We start from the raw sequence: 13,773 nt of genomic DNA, 5'->3' as shown, positions 1-13,773 counted from the left end.
GGGCAGAGGGAATAAAGAGCAGAGGCCCTGGGTCCCCAAAGCCTGTCCAGCAATGCGCTGGCAGCTCCTGCCCTCGTTTCTAGGGCAGCCCCCCAAACAGGGAGCAGTCACCCTGTTCCCTAGGGGGAGAATGGAGGTGCCCAGAGGCCCCAGGCTGAGCTCAGACAGTGACTGGCCATCACAGCTGCAGCCGCAGCAGCAGCGTCTGGTGGAGCTCCCCAGTCCCTCCATCTCCCCAAGTCCCCAGGAGCCCCCCAAGCCAGGGTTAGATGCCTGGATTTATGATGAGATAAGGCTGTAGGGTTAGGGTTAGAAGAGATGGCAAGAATACACAGAAGATATATATACATTATATACATAATATATAGAATATACATAAGAAGAGATGGCAAGAATACACAGAAGAACTGTACAAAAAAGATCTTCACGACCCAGATAATCATGATGGTGTGATCACTGACCTAGAGCCAGACATCCTGGAATGTGAAGTCAAGTGGGCCTTAGAAAGCATCACTATGAACAAAGCTAGTGGAGGTGATAGAATTCCAGTTGAGCTATTCCAAATCCTGAAAGATGATGCTGTGAAAGTGCTGCACTCAATATGCCAGCAAATTTGGAAAACTCAGCAGTGGCCACAGGACTGGAAAAGGTCAGTTTTCATTCCAATCCCAAAGAAAGGCCATGCCAAAGAATGCTCAAACTACCACACAATTGCACTCATCTCACACGCTAGTAAAGTAATGCTCAAAATGCTCCAAGCCAGGCTTCAGCAATATGTGAACCATGAACTTCCTGATGTTCAAGCTGGTTTTAGAAAAGGCAGAGGAACCAGAGACCAAATTGCCAACATCCACTGGATCATGGAAAAAGCAAGAGAGTTCCAGAAAAACATCTATTTCTGCTTTATTGACTATGCCAAAGCCTTTGACTGTGTGGATCACAATCAACTGTGGAGAATTCTGAAAGATAATGGAATACCAAACCACCTGACCTGCCTCTTGAGAAATCTATATGCAGGTCAGGAAGCAACAGTTAGAACTGGACATGGAACAACAGACTGGTTCCAAATAGGAAAAGGAGTTCGTCAAGGCTGTATACTGTCACCCTGCTTATCTAACTTATATGCAGAGTACATCATGAGAAACGCTGGACTGGAAGAAACACAAGCTGGAATCAAGATTGCCGGGAGAAATATCAATAACCTCAGATATGCAGATGACACCACCCTTATGGCAGAAAGTGAAGAGGAACTCAAAAGCCTCTTGATGAAAGTGAAAGTGGAGAGTGAAAAAGTTGGCTTAAAGCTCAACATTCAGAAAACGAAGATCATGGCATCCGGTCCCATCACTTCATGAGAAATAGATGGGAAACAGTGGAAACAGTGTCAGACTTTATTTTTCTGGGCTCCAAAATTACTACAGATGGTGACTGCAGCCATGAAATTAAAAGACACTTACTCCTTGGAAGGAAAGTTATGACCAATGTAGATAGTGTATTCAAAAGCAGAGACATTACTTTGCCAACAAAGGTTCATCTAGTCAAGGCTATGGTTTTTCCAGTGGTCATGTATGGATGTGAAAGTTGGACTGTGAAGAAGGCTGAGTGCCGAAGAATTGATGCTTTTGAACTGTGGTGTTGGAGAAGACTTGAGAGTCCCTTGGACTACAAGGAGATCCAACCAGTCCATTCTGAAGGAGATCAGCCCTGGGATTTCTTTGGAAGGAATGATGCTAAAGCTGAAACTCCAGTACTTTGGCTACCTCATTTGAAGAGTTGACTCATTGGAAAAGACTCTGATGCTGGGAGGGATTGGGGGCAAGAGGAGAAGGGGACGACAGAGGATGAGTTGGCTGGATGGCATCACTGACTCAATGGACGTGAGTCTGAGTGAACTCCGGGAGTTGGTGATGGACAGGGAGGCCTGGCGTGCTGTGATTCATGGGGTCGCAAAGAGTCAGACACGACTGAGCGACTGATCTGATCTGATCTGATCTGAAGGCTGTAGGAGAGGTGATGTCACATGTCCCAGGTCACCTAGCAAATGAGTTTAAGAAACTCAGTTCAGTTCAGTTCAGTTCAGTCGCTCAGTCATGTCCAACTCTTTGTGACCCCATGAACTGCAGCACGCCAGGCCTCCCTGTCCATCACCAACTCCCAGAGTCTACCCAAACCCATGTCCATTGAGTCGGTGATGCCATCCAACCATCTCATCCTCTGTCATCCCCTCCTCCTCCTGCCCTCAATCTTTCCCAGCATCAGGGTCTTTTCCAATGAGTCAGCTCTTTGCATCAGGTGGCCAAAGTATTGGAGTTACAGCTTTAACATCAGTCCTTCCAATGAACACCAAGGACTGATCTCCCTTAGGATGGACTGGTTGGATCTCCATGCAGTCCAAGGGACTCTCAAGAGTCTTCTCCAACACCACAGTTCAAAAGCATCAAGTCTTCGGTGCTCAGCTTTCTTTATAGTCCAACTCTCACATCCATTGGAGAAGGAAATGGCAACCCACTCCAGTACTCTTGCCTGGAAAATCCCATGGACGGAGGAGCCTGGTAGGCTATAGTCTATGAGGTCGCAAAGAGTCGGACACGACTGAGAGACTTCACTCACTCACTCACTCACTCACTCACATCCATACATGACCACTGGAAAAACCATAGCCTTGACTAGACGGAGCTTGGTTGGCAAAGTAATGTCTCTGCTTTTCAATATGCTGTCTAGGTTGGTCATAACTTCCCTTCCAAGGAGTAAGCATCTTTTAATTTCATGGCTGCAATCACCATCTGCAGTGATTTTGGAGCCCAGAAAAATAAAGTCTGACACTGTTTCCACTGTTTCCCCATCTATCTGCCATGAAGTGATGGGACCAGATGCCATGATCTTCGTTTTCTGAATGTTGAGCTTTAAGCCAACTTTTTCACTCTCCACTTTCACTTTCATCAAGAGCCTCTTTAGTTCTTCTTCACTTTTTGCCATAAGGGTAGTGTCATCTGCATATCTGAGGTTATTGATATTTCTCCCGGCAATCTTGATTCCAGCTTGTGCTTCCTCCAGCCCAGCATTTCTCATGATGTACTCTGGATATAAGTTAAATAAGCATGGATACAATATACAGCCTTGATGTACTCCTTTTCCTATTTGGAACCAATCTGTTGTTCCATGTCCAGTTCTAACTGTTGCTTCCTGACCTGCATACAGGTTTCTCAAGAAGCAGGTCAGGTGGTCTGGTATGCCAATCTTTTTCAGAATTTTCCAGTTTATTGTAACCACACAGTCAAAGGCTTTGGCATAGTCAATAAAGCAGAAATAGATGTTTTTCTGGAACTCTCTTGCTTTTTCCATGATCCAGTGGATGTTGGCAATTTGATCTCTGGTTCCTCTGCCTTTTCTAAAACCAGCTTGAACATCAGGAAGTTCACGGTTCACGTATTGCTGAAGCTTGGCTTGGAGCATTTTAAGCATTACTTTACTAGCGTGTGAGATGACTGCAATTGTGCGGTAGTTTGAGCATTCTTTGTCATTGCCTTTCTTTAGAAGCTCAAGCCAGGAGCCATCCCAGTTCTGCCCCCTCTCCCGTCTCTGAGTTTGACCTGGGCTCTGCGAGGCCAGGCTTCACAGGCCATGGCTCAGGGGTGTGGCAGGCAGGTGGTACTCGCCCTGTAGGAATAATCCCCTCTTTTGGGGCACACCCATCGGCCAGCCCCTGCAAGGTGCGCAGGCTCCAGCCTCGAGGGCTCACTGCGCTGTCCCACTCCAGGCCTTCCCCCCACTGTCCCTTCTGCCTGGAACACCTCCCTCCTCTATTGAAGCCTTAATCGGGTTTTGTACAGAAGTCCCTGGAGACTTAGCAGTTTCTCCACACCCGGGTCCATGATGAACCAGGCCAGTCCAAGTGCTATGGCCCCAAGAACGACTCAGACCGGCCCCTACCCTCAGGAGTTCGCATGGAGGCAGGGCAGAGACTCAAAGGCAAAGACGGCCCTGGAGCCCTCACCGTTGCCCTCCTTCTCATCCTTGGGGCCTCTCCCCACAGGCCCGCCCCCCCCCACCGTCCACCAGTCCAGCAGCAACTCAGAGACAGTCTGCCTCCTCCAGGAGGCCTTCCTGGATCTCCGCAGCAGGCAGATCTCAGGGGAGGGGGGGCCTGTAGTTCCCAGCACGTCCACCAGATCCTCCCTGCTCAGTCGCTACCTGCTCCCCACCTCTGAAAGACAGGTCCCAGGGGCCTGCCACCCCAGCCTCACCCCAGGCGCCCCAATCACCAGACCTGAGCAACTCAAGCCTGAGGCTCAGGCCAGGCTGCCAGTTCCACCTGTCTCCGCCATCAACGGGAATGAAGGCTTTTCCTGCACACCATGCAAACCTGTCCAACTGTTGTGAAGCTGCCCCCCCCCACTTCCCCCGCTGCTTGAAGAGTAATTGAGTGAAAGCCTTGCTTGCCTCAAATGCCTCCATCCATCCCCCAGCTTTCTGGGGCCCAGGTTTCACTCCCTCTCTTTGTCTCTCTCTCTCTTTCACACACAACCCAGAGTCAAACCCCTGCACACAACCTCTGGTGCACACACACATACACACGCACTCCTTGCATGCCCTCATCCACACTCTCGCCTACCAGAGCCCAAATTCAGATGAAGGAATGTGACAGAGACCTAAGAACTAGAGACAGAGACCACCAGGGGGACCAGAGGAGGGGCGGGAGGGGATGCAGCAGGGGGACAGGGGGCAGCAGCCAGGCAGAGAGGGCGAGGGCCGAGGTGCCCAGGGGCAGCAGGTGACGTGAGAAGGGGCGCCGGGGGAGGGGGGCTGCATGAGGATTCCGTGCGTGGGCAAGCCAAACTGTTGTTTTCCTATCTGGAAGAAAGAGCTCTCCAGGCAGCCCGGGAGATGTGCGTGATGGAGGCGCTGTGGGGGTGGCACACGTGGGCACACAAACAGGCTCTCACGCTGGCGCACGCACACACACACACACACACACCAGGCCGGGGACAGCCACCCCAGGGCAGGCAGCTAGGCCCAGCTCCAGCCCTCCCCTCCCTCTTCCCCCATCCCCACTAATGCAGACCCTCCCCCTTCTGCCTTGTTCTATTCCATCCTGACAACCGGCTCGGTTGGTGCCTCGCTTCGTGTGCTGGAGGTGGGGGGCTCCTCAGCCATGCCAGACGGAACCCACCCAGGGACTACATTCCAGGAGCCTCGGGCACACCTCTGAGCTCCAGCAGGTGCCAGTCCAGGATTTGTTCACGTCTCACAATAAAAATAAATAGCTGCTTCACAGGCAGAGGGGTAGACAGAGAAAAGAATGGATTTTGAGGGCCTCTTGCGTGTGTTCTCATTATTCACCTGAGTTAACCTCCTGAGCGCCCTCTACATCACTCAGATCCTGCCTCAACCCTCTCCTTGCTCCCCTGGACCAGAGCAGACCCATGCTTACAAGCCACACAGGGCTCGCTCCGCGCTGGGAGCCCTCAAAACAGTCGTGCCTGGTCCCTGACTCCCCCGCCCCACTCTGCCAAGCAGGTTCCGTGCTGTCGATCCCCTCTCAAAGAACCTGCAGTCCACAGTCTGGGACTAAAGCTTCTTAATTAAGTCAGGAGCATCCACCGTGGCCCTGACCCAGGACAGGCTGGAGGGCAGGAATGGGAAACTACAGATGCCCTGCGTACTCAGGACCGATGGTGAAAAATCGGGTTCACCCTCCTCATGTGTTTCTCTAAAACAAGCCAGGCTGGCCCCTGCCTCCTGAGTGCAATGCAAGTTATGACTGGATGTCACCAAGGCTCACCGTAACCCAGAGTCAGTGAGCCCTAGGATCTTAACACCTCCTAGACCCCAGCCCTCTCATGGAGGCTGATCTGACTCTTGTCCCATCTCTGAAGGGAACTACACAGCCACAGCCTGGCAGACCCAGACCAACACAGTGGCTCTGCCCCTTCCCTTCACCTCTGACCTCATCCTCTACTGCAAAAATCCCCCTGAGAATACGTCAGTTGCAAGCCCCCGGGTCCCCATGGAAAAACTCCCCCAGAGAAATTTCTTGAAGAACTTAGTGCCAAGATCTTGGCTCTGAGCTTCCTGGCAGTCGAGTCAAAAGGGGAAATGTGATGAGTCACTGAGTTCATGGCAGCATGATCGACCTTGGCCCTGGGAATTCCTCTGCCTGAACACTACTCCCAGGTCCTAACTCTCTGTGAACCTATCAGGGTGTCCTGCCGCAGCCGCATCTCCTGTCTAGGGGAGCAAGACCAGGTGTAAATGCTTTCAGAGGTAAAGAGTAAATAGCAGGTACACGGTGAGGAATCCAGCAGATCTCACAGTTCCCTGAGAGGAAGAGGATAGAAAGCTGCATGTTGGACCAGGATGGGGAGACAGGCGCCAAGCGAGGGGCCGGGAGGTAGGAACTGCAGGTCTGAGTCTCTGCCCTGGAACCACATCGTCCTGATGGTGACTGTACCCACCAGCCCAACGTGGACAGTCACTGACAGCCTCAGCACCCTGCCCCTGCCCAGCCACCGTCCCTCTCTGCTGACAGCTGCAGCAGCCTTGGTGAGCCCAAAGCTCCTGAAACGCAAAGCTAGCTGCGTCACTCCTGGCTTAAACCCTCAATGGCTCCCCACTGCCCTCAGAACAAAGTCCAAGCCCCTGAGCAGGGTCTTCATGGCCCTGCAGTCTGGCCTCAGCCCCCTTCCCCCACCCCTTGCTCCAACTCCACACATCTCGGGCACCATGAGCACCGAGCTCACCAAACACACTTCCCTGTCCCTTTCCTTTGAGTGGAGCCCATCCTCCGTACTCTCCACCTACAAGACCCCCTCCTCCAGAAGTCCTGCTCTCCCCTCCCTGCACCTCGGGCTGCCCTCACCCCTCTGGGCTCTGGTTCCTCCCACACTCTGTTCACAACTCCAGTCTGGCTTGGGATCCCCCAACACTGCCTCAGCCAAGGACTCAGGAGACTCAGTTTATTTGGGAGGTGATCCCAGGAGGCCCAGAGAAGGGGCAGAGAGGGAAAAACCAGCAAGGGGCTGTTCGTGAGCAGGTTACCCTGCAAACACAAACGGGGTGCAATCTCAGTGGGGACCCTGACAGGCTGTGTGCATCAGACCTGGACCAGCCGGGGGTGGGGCCGAGGCGTTATCCTTGGACGACCGGCTGGATGCTGGCCGGGCATCTCTCAGACACAGCCTGCTCCAGCCCCACCACACAGAGCTGGCACAGCACTGACTCGGGAATCTATGCAGCACGAAGAACACCTGGGACGGAAGAAGCCACCTCCCGCCTCGGGAGAGCTGAAGGAGCATTCTCTCCCCCCCAGCCGACAAAAGAGAAGGGGAAGAGAGCTGCTCTGTGGGTGAATAACCATCCGGCTGACTTCCCTCAGGCCCCAAGTAAGACATCACTTGCAGGAGTGAGAAATTAATCCCTAATTACACAGTTACTTTATCGCGCAGCTTCAGTGCTAAAAGTCTAAAAAAAAAAAAACCAACAAAGCCCCCCCCACTACCTCCTGCCAGCTCCCAAGCGCCTAATTAGGTAAGTAATTTTGCTTTAAAGCGAGCACATTCGTCCTGACATCACCCCTGGAGGAGGGTGACTGCACCCAGCTCCCAGATGGGGTGTCGTCTGGGGAGAGGGGCTCGCGTGTGGCCGTGCTGAAGTGTGGGCCATGCCAGAGTGGGCAGGCAGGTTGGACACCTGCTCTTAGGGCCCTCCCCACGTATTCCTGCTAAGAAGCCACCCCCCTTGTACTGTTCCCCTGGTTCCCAGGAGGAGCGCAGAGACCCAGGCCTGGTCTACCGCCAGACACCAGCCCCCACGACCACCACCAGCCACCGTGACTACTTCAGGATGGGCCGTGAGGAGCTGCTGGCCCTTGAGCTGGGACTGCAGAGGAGAGATGCTCTCCCTGGCTAAGCCACCACCAGGAAACCCGGAGGCGCTAATGGCCATCTTGCCTCCATGGTGGCCGGAAAGCTCTGCCAACACAGAGGAAGGCGGAGGCCAGAACCGGGGCAAGGCAGGATCCTGACCATATGGCTGGAGCACTCCTCCCCAGCTGCACCCGAACCGCGGATCTGTGCTCTGTTCTGCCCAGGCACACGAGCCAGCCCCTTCCCTTTGGGGCCTAGGTGTCATGTGAACTGGTTTCTCTCCCTGGCAACTTGCAGGGTCCTGTTGCTTCAGAGGGCTTTCCGGAGCACTTGCCGTGTGCCAGGCACTTTACGCCCCTTCCTCTGGAGGGAGTAGGGCACCCACCCCAGAAGCTGAGGCACAGACAGAACCCAACTGAGCAGTGGGGGGCCCAGGAGCTCTGCATGACCTGCCCCCCACACTTCATCAATCATCAGGTCAGGCAGAGCAACTGCCACAGCCAGCCAGTAAATCGGACCGGCAGCATTTGGAACAGGGCCAGCAACGATGGAGGCTGTGTTGCCCGATGTTTAGAGCACAGAGCCTGGGTTCCAATCCCAGCTTGGGGTTTGCACCGGGTGACCTTGGGCAAGTCACTGAATTGACCTCATGGGGTCGATGAAATGCGTTCACATGTGGATTCAGCACCTAGGGCAGGGTTTGGCACATGAAAGCCAGCCATTATTACATCACAGCCTTATTTGCTGCCTCGGGGCACACTGGCCCACAAATCACATGCTACCTGCTTAAACCCTCCCTGGATCCCACTTCCTCCCGGGGGGAGCCCAGGTGATAAGGGCCTCTGGAGGCTCCCCAACCAAGACTGCATCACCGCCCACCATTTGCCCTGCAGTCCAGGAACACCCCGGAGAAGGCAATGGCACCCCACTCCAGTACTCTTGCCTGGAAAATCCCATGGATGGAGGAGCCTGATGGGCTGCCGTCTATGGGGTCGCACAGAGCCGGACACAACTGAGCGACTTCACTTTCACTTTTCACTTTCATGCATTGGAGAAGGAAATGGCAACCCACTCCTGTTCTTGCCTGGAGAATCCCAGGGACGGGGGAGCCTGATGGGCTGCCATCTATGGGGTTGCACGGAGTCGGACACGACTGAATCGACTTAGCAGCAGCAGCAGCAGCAGCCAGGAACACCCGAACATCTCAGTTTCCCAGAATACACCAGCAGACATGCCTCAGCATCTGTCAGCCTCTCTCCCTGGGACGCCCTTCCCAGCTTTCAGATCCCACCCCAGGGCATCTCTGGCTCGAGGGGGTGCTGTTGTGTCCTTGTTCCTCAGGTCATGGCTCAGAGCCCTAGTTAGGTCCCTAGCCCCTCATCCAGCAGCTGGCTTGGAGGCAGCTCCCCCTGCCAGCTTGTCAAACAAATAACTTGAGGGACAAGATCAGAAAAAAAGAAAAAAACTAGGAGCTGACAAGAAGCAACATAAAATGACTGAGACTTAACATCTTTCCAGGAAATACCCCTCCCAGGAGATGATTTCTGAGTGTTACTGATAAAAATAGGGTGTTTCCTCAGTCTTTACAAGGGACTCACAGGGGCTTTCTTAAAATGTAATGTAAGATGTAGCTAATGGAAAGGAAGCTGAGATGCTGGAAATGGCAACTCATCTGTCAGGAGGCAGCTCTATGATGACTCAGGCTTGTGTCGGGTGGTAACTAGACCACCAGCTTATGCTACTGTCTCAGCACCCAGCACATAGTAGGTGTTCAGTGGAGGGAGGGCAGGCGGGAGAGAGGAAATCATGGAAAGAGAAAATTAGGGGCTGATAATGTTAACCCTTGACTCTGGCCAGTGTTTTATGATTGGTGGGTCGTTATTGCCCAGATACCATCACACAATTCTTATGAGACCAGAATAAAGTTTCTTTCTTTTTTGGGGGGAGGGGATTGCACTGGGTCTTCATTGCTACATGTAGGCTTTCTCTAGCTGCGAGCAGGGCTACTCTTCATTGGGGTACGCGGGCTTCTCACTGTGGTGGCTTCTCTCGTTGCAGAGCAAGGGCTCTAGAGTGCAGGCTCAGAAGTTGTGATGCATAGGCTTAGTTGCTCCACGGCATATGGAATCTTTCCAGACCAGGGATCGAACCCATGACCCCTGCACTGGCTGGTGGATTTGTATCCACTGTGCCATCAGGGAAGTCCAAGAACTGGGTTTCTTAAGCCTACCTGACAAACTGATGGGCTGAAGCCAAGTCAGGCCAAGTTCAGAGTAAAGCAGGAACTGGGGGCCACAAAAGAAATTTGGGGACCTCGGCAGCAGGAGACCCTGGACCATCTCTCCACAAGGCTCTATGCAGGGGACAACACTCACTGGCTTTATCTCTGGGTAGAGTTGCCAAGTAGATAGAGGATGCCCAGTTAAGTCTGAACTTCAGGCAAACAGTGTTATCATTTTTTAGTATACATCCCAAATATACCTCCTGACTGCCTCCCACAACATTCAGCTCCCTTACTCCAGAGTAGTCTTGGCACCACGGCCGGTGGACACAGCTGCTGGAAACCAGATAGGGATTCTTTTGGCTCCACCACAGCCTCAGGGAAAAAAAATCCCTCTTCCGGGACTCATCCCACATCCTTCTGAGAGCTGGTGAGGTCGTCCAAGTCCTCCGGGGCAGAGCGACTGGGATCTTTTGGCCTCTGAAAGGGTAAAACCCTTCATGTTGTGAGTCAGCCTGTAGTTGTCCCCAGAACCTGAACACATCACACAGTCCCTACAGGCTGTGTGACCTGAGACAGGCTGCTGATCTCTCTGAGCTTCCATTTCCCCAGTTGGGAAATGAGGTTAACAACCTCAAGTTCTCAGGACAGTGGGGGAGTAAGAAAGCACAACCCAGTCAGGAAACCTGAGTTCTGGCAACCCACCTAGGCATCATCACTGATTTGTGCCTACCTGGAGCTTCCTTCTCTGCTTGTAGGGTAACAGTTCTGGGATTTGCCAAATGCACCCTCCCCACTCTCTGACCATGTGGTATGAGAGAGGTCAACCTCACACCTGGCCCAGGACATAGACCTTGCCCTAGGTCTGGCCAATCAGAGTGCTGCCTCATTTAGGCTACAGTGATTGGCTGAAAAGCAGAGACATTACTTTGCCAACAAAGGTCCATCTAGTCAAGGCTATGGTTTTTCCAGTGGTCATGTATGGATGTGAGAGTTGGACTATGAAGAAAGCTGAATGCCGAAGAATTGATGCTTTTGAACTGTGGTGTTGGAGAAGACTCTTGAGAGTCCCTTGGACTGCAAGGAGCTCCAACCAGTCCATTCTAAAGGATATCAGTCCTGGGTATTCATTGGAAGGAATAATGCTAAAGCTGAAACTCCAGTACTTTGGCCACCTCATGCAAAGAGTTGACTCATTGGAAAAGACTCTGATGCTGGGAGGAATTGGGGGCAGGAGGAGAAGGGGACGACAGAGGATGAGATGGCTGGATGGCATCACCGACTCGATGGACGTGACTTCGGGTGAACTCCGGGAGTTGGTGATGGACAGGGAGGCCTGGCGTGCTGCGATTCATGGGATCGCAAAGAGTCGGACACGACTGAGCGACTGAACTGAACTGAACTGATTGGCTCAGGGATGAGCACATGACCCTTTCCAGCCAATCCAAGCCAACGAGGCTCTCTCCCACTCTGCTTAGAGTGGCTAAGGAAGCAGAGGTGTCTTTCTGTTGAACTGGAGGGAGGAGTTGTGCTCTTCTTCTGCCCACCCTGCTCCAAACCAGAGGAAAGCTGCCATGGATGGAAGTCCTTGGTCAGAGGACTGAGAAGAGCTGTAGGATGGGAGGACACACTGCCTGGTGACATCTTTCAGGATTCTGGATTGAGCGGGTCCTAAAGTCAGAGACCCCTCGACTTTCAGGAAAAGGGATAGTAAGCTTCTTTAAAAAAGGTTCAGAGGCTTCCTGTTCATATAAACTGAGAGAATCCTGACTGATTTATGACTGACTGGTGTCTGGCTTGTCAACCTGTAGCCTGAGAATCTCTGGTGATTTACCCCCTACCCAGTCCTCCATGTCATCTAGCATCCTGTTTCCATGGAAACGGGCCGGAGTGGTGATCATCATGCTGTCTCTCCCGCCCACTTTATTCCATATGCAAATGAAGAATCATCCACACCAGGACTTTCCCTGGAACCTTCCCAGGTCCACACCCACCCAAGGGCCAATTCAGCTGAAAGAAAATGGCCCCAGATGCCCCAGCTCCGCAGGGACACAAAGAAACAGAACAAATATGGAGCTTCCCCTCTGTGCTGGCCCTGGAGCCAAGTCCCAGGGGCTCCAGGACACAGGCTCGGCCTTGGCCTTGCCCTTGCCCTGGAGCACGCAGGTCCTGGAGTAGACAGACCTGTAGAGCCCAGGATAAGTCAGGGTCTAAACTCATAGAACCAAGAGGATTCTACCTGGGCCTGCGGACATGTGCCGTGCTTCCCTGACCAGAGATCATGCACATAGAGCCGTGCAGGAGGTGGGCAGGCAGCAAAGGCTTCTGGAAACAGCCCAGGGGTGACACTCTCACACCAGTAACCACAGCAAGTCTGCTAGTGGGCACCAGCCTCTGCGGAGATTACACGGGTCAGTAATTGACTTTAGATTTCTCAGCAGATCACGTACATCCCCAGACAGCCCAGGCAGGGCTCCTGAGGCTCCAATTAGGGCTTGGAGACATAGTAGGGCCACAGCTTTGGCCAAGAGCAAATGAAGAAACACAGACTGTAGGAGAAGAGGGTGGCAGACTCTGAGAGTTGCCCACCCAAAGTGCACTCTCTCTCCTTCCAATCTTGCCTAGCCCCAGGGAACAATTCTTGATTGATTTACCCAAATTCAATGATGTTTTCTATTCTCCTAGCTTCCCTTGCAGCTAAGCACAGCCATGAGACCCAGTTCTGGCCAAGTGTGCTGGGATGGGGAAGGATCTAGAAAAGAAAATGTTGTTTTCCAGATCCAAGTAGATACGCACAGCTGGCATAGTCCTGTCTCCCTCCACCCTTTCTGCCTTCAATGCAGACATGACGCCCACAGCTTCAACAGCCACCTTGTGCCCATGAAAAGAAGATCTGGAAAATCACAAGGACGTCAGTCCCCACATCACAGAGCCATCACTGGTAACCGCTGACCTCAGAACGTCATGTTATGTCAGGAAAAACATCCCAGCATTTGCGCTGTGGTCAGATGTCCTGTGAACTTGCAGTCCAATGCATCCCTGACAGATACACCCAGCAAGTTACAGAGAACCAGGATTCAATGCCAGCCCACGGAGCCAAGCTGCCTGGATGCAACTCCTGGCTCTGCCCCTTACCAGGTCTGTCGTGACCTCGGGCAGGTCACTCCCTGTCGCTGTGCTCATCTGTGAAATGGAACTGACCACAGTGCCTCCCTCACAGTGCTAGTCTGAAGATTAGGCCAGATAATGCACAGCATCAGGCCTACAGTGAGTACTCCGCAAACAGTAGATGCTCTTATTTTTTTTTCACCTGGATAATGCCTAAGAGGATTCAATTCCTTTTGCTTTTTAAAGTCCCACTGATGGGCCACTTTGGACAATAGGAACTCTCAGCAAGCAACCACAGAGGGGACAAGCCTGCCTGATCTCTTTAGAAAGCTCTAGTTCAGGGATAAGGAACAATTCTTATTGACATTTTGTTGCCCGAGAGCTTGTAAGAGTCGGGTTGGAGAAGCTGCTCCCCACGCACTCTGGGGAGAAGCTATTTCCAGGGCACGATAGATCCTGGCCCAGCCCCTCCTCCTTCCTCCCTGGCCAAGGTGCAGAGTTCCTGATGTTAGCGCTATTCGTGTTAATATTATTAACGATGACAGAAATTTTTACGAGTCCCCACTGTTTCACTGACAG

The 13,773-nt window shown here is 52.7% G+C and overlaps 1 protein-coding gene across 2 annotated transcripts in view; it reads right to left on the bottom strand.

The window, feature by feature from the left end:
- Window positions 1–13,773, bottom strand: part of CACNA1I (calcium voltage-gated channel subunit alpha1 I) — a 127,211-nt gene that overhangs the window by 74,656 nt on the left and 38,782 nt on the right. The gene's annotated exons all lie outside the window — the stretch shown is intronic.

The sequence above is a fragment of the Bos taurus genome, chromosome 5 (genome assembly GCF_002263795.3).
Source record: "Bos taurus isolate L1 Dominette 01449 registration number 42190680 breed Hereford chromosome 5, ARS-UCD2.0, whole genome shotgun sequence".
NCBI classification, from domain to species: domain Eukaryota; kingdom Metazoa; phylum Chordata; class Mammalia; order Artiodactyla; family Bovidae; genus Bos; species Bos taurus.
This window is presented reverse-complemented; position numbering and strand designations above follow the sequence as displayed.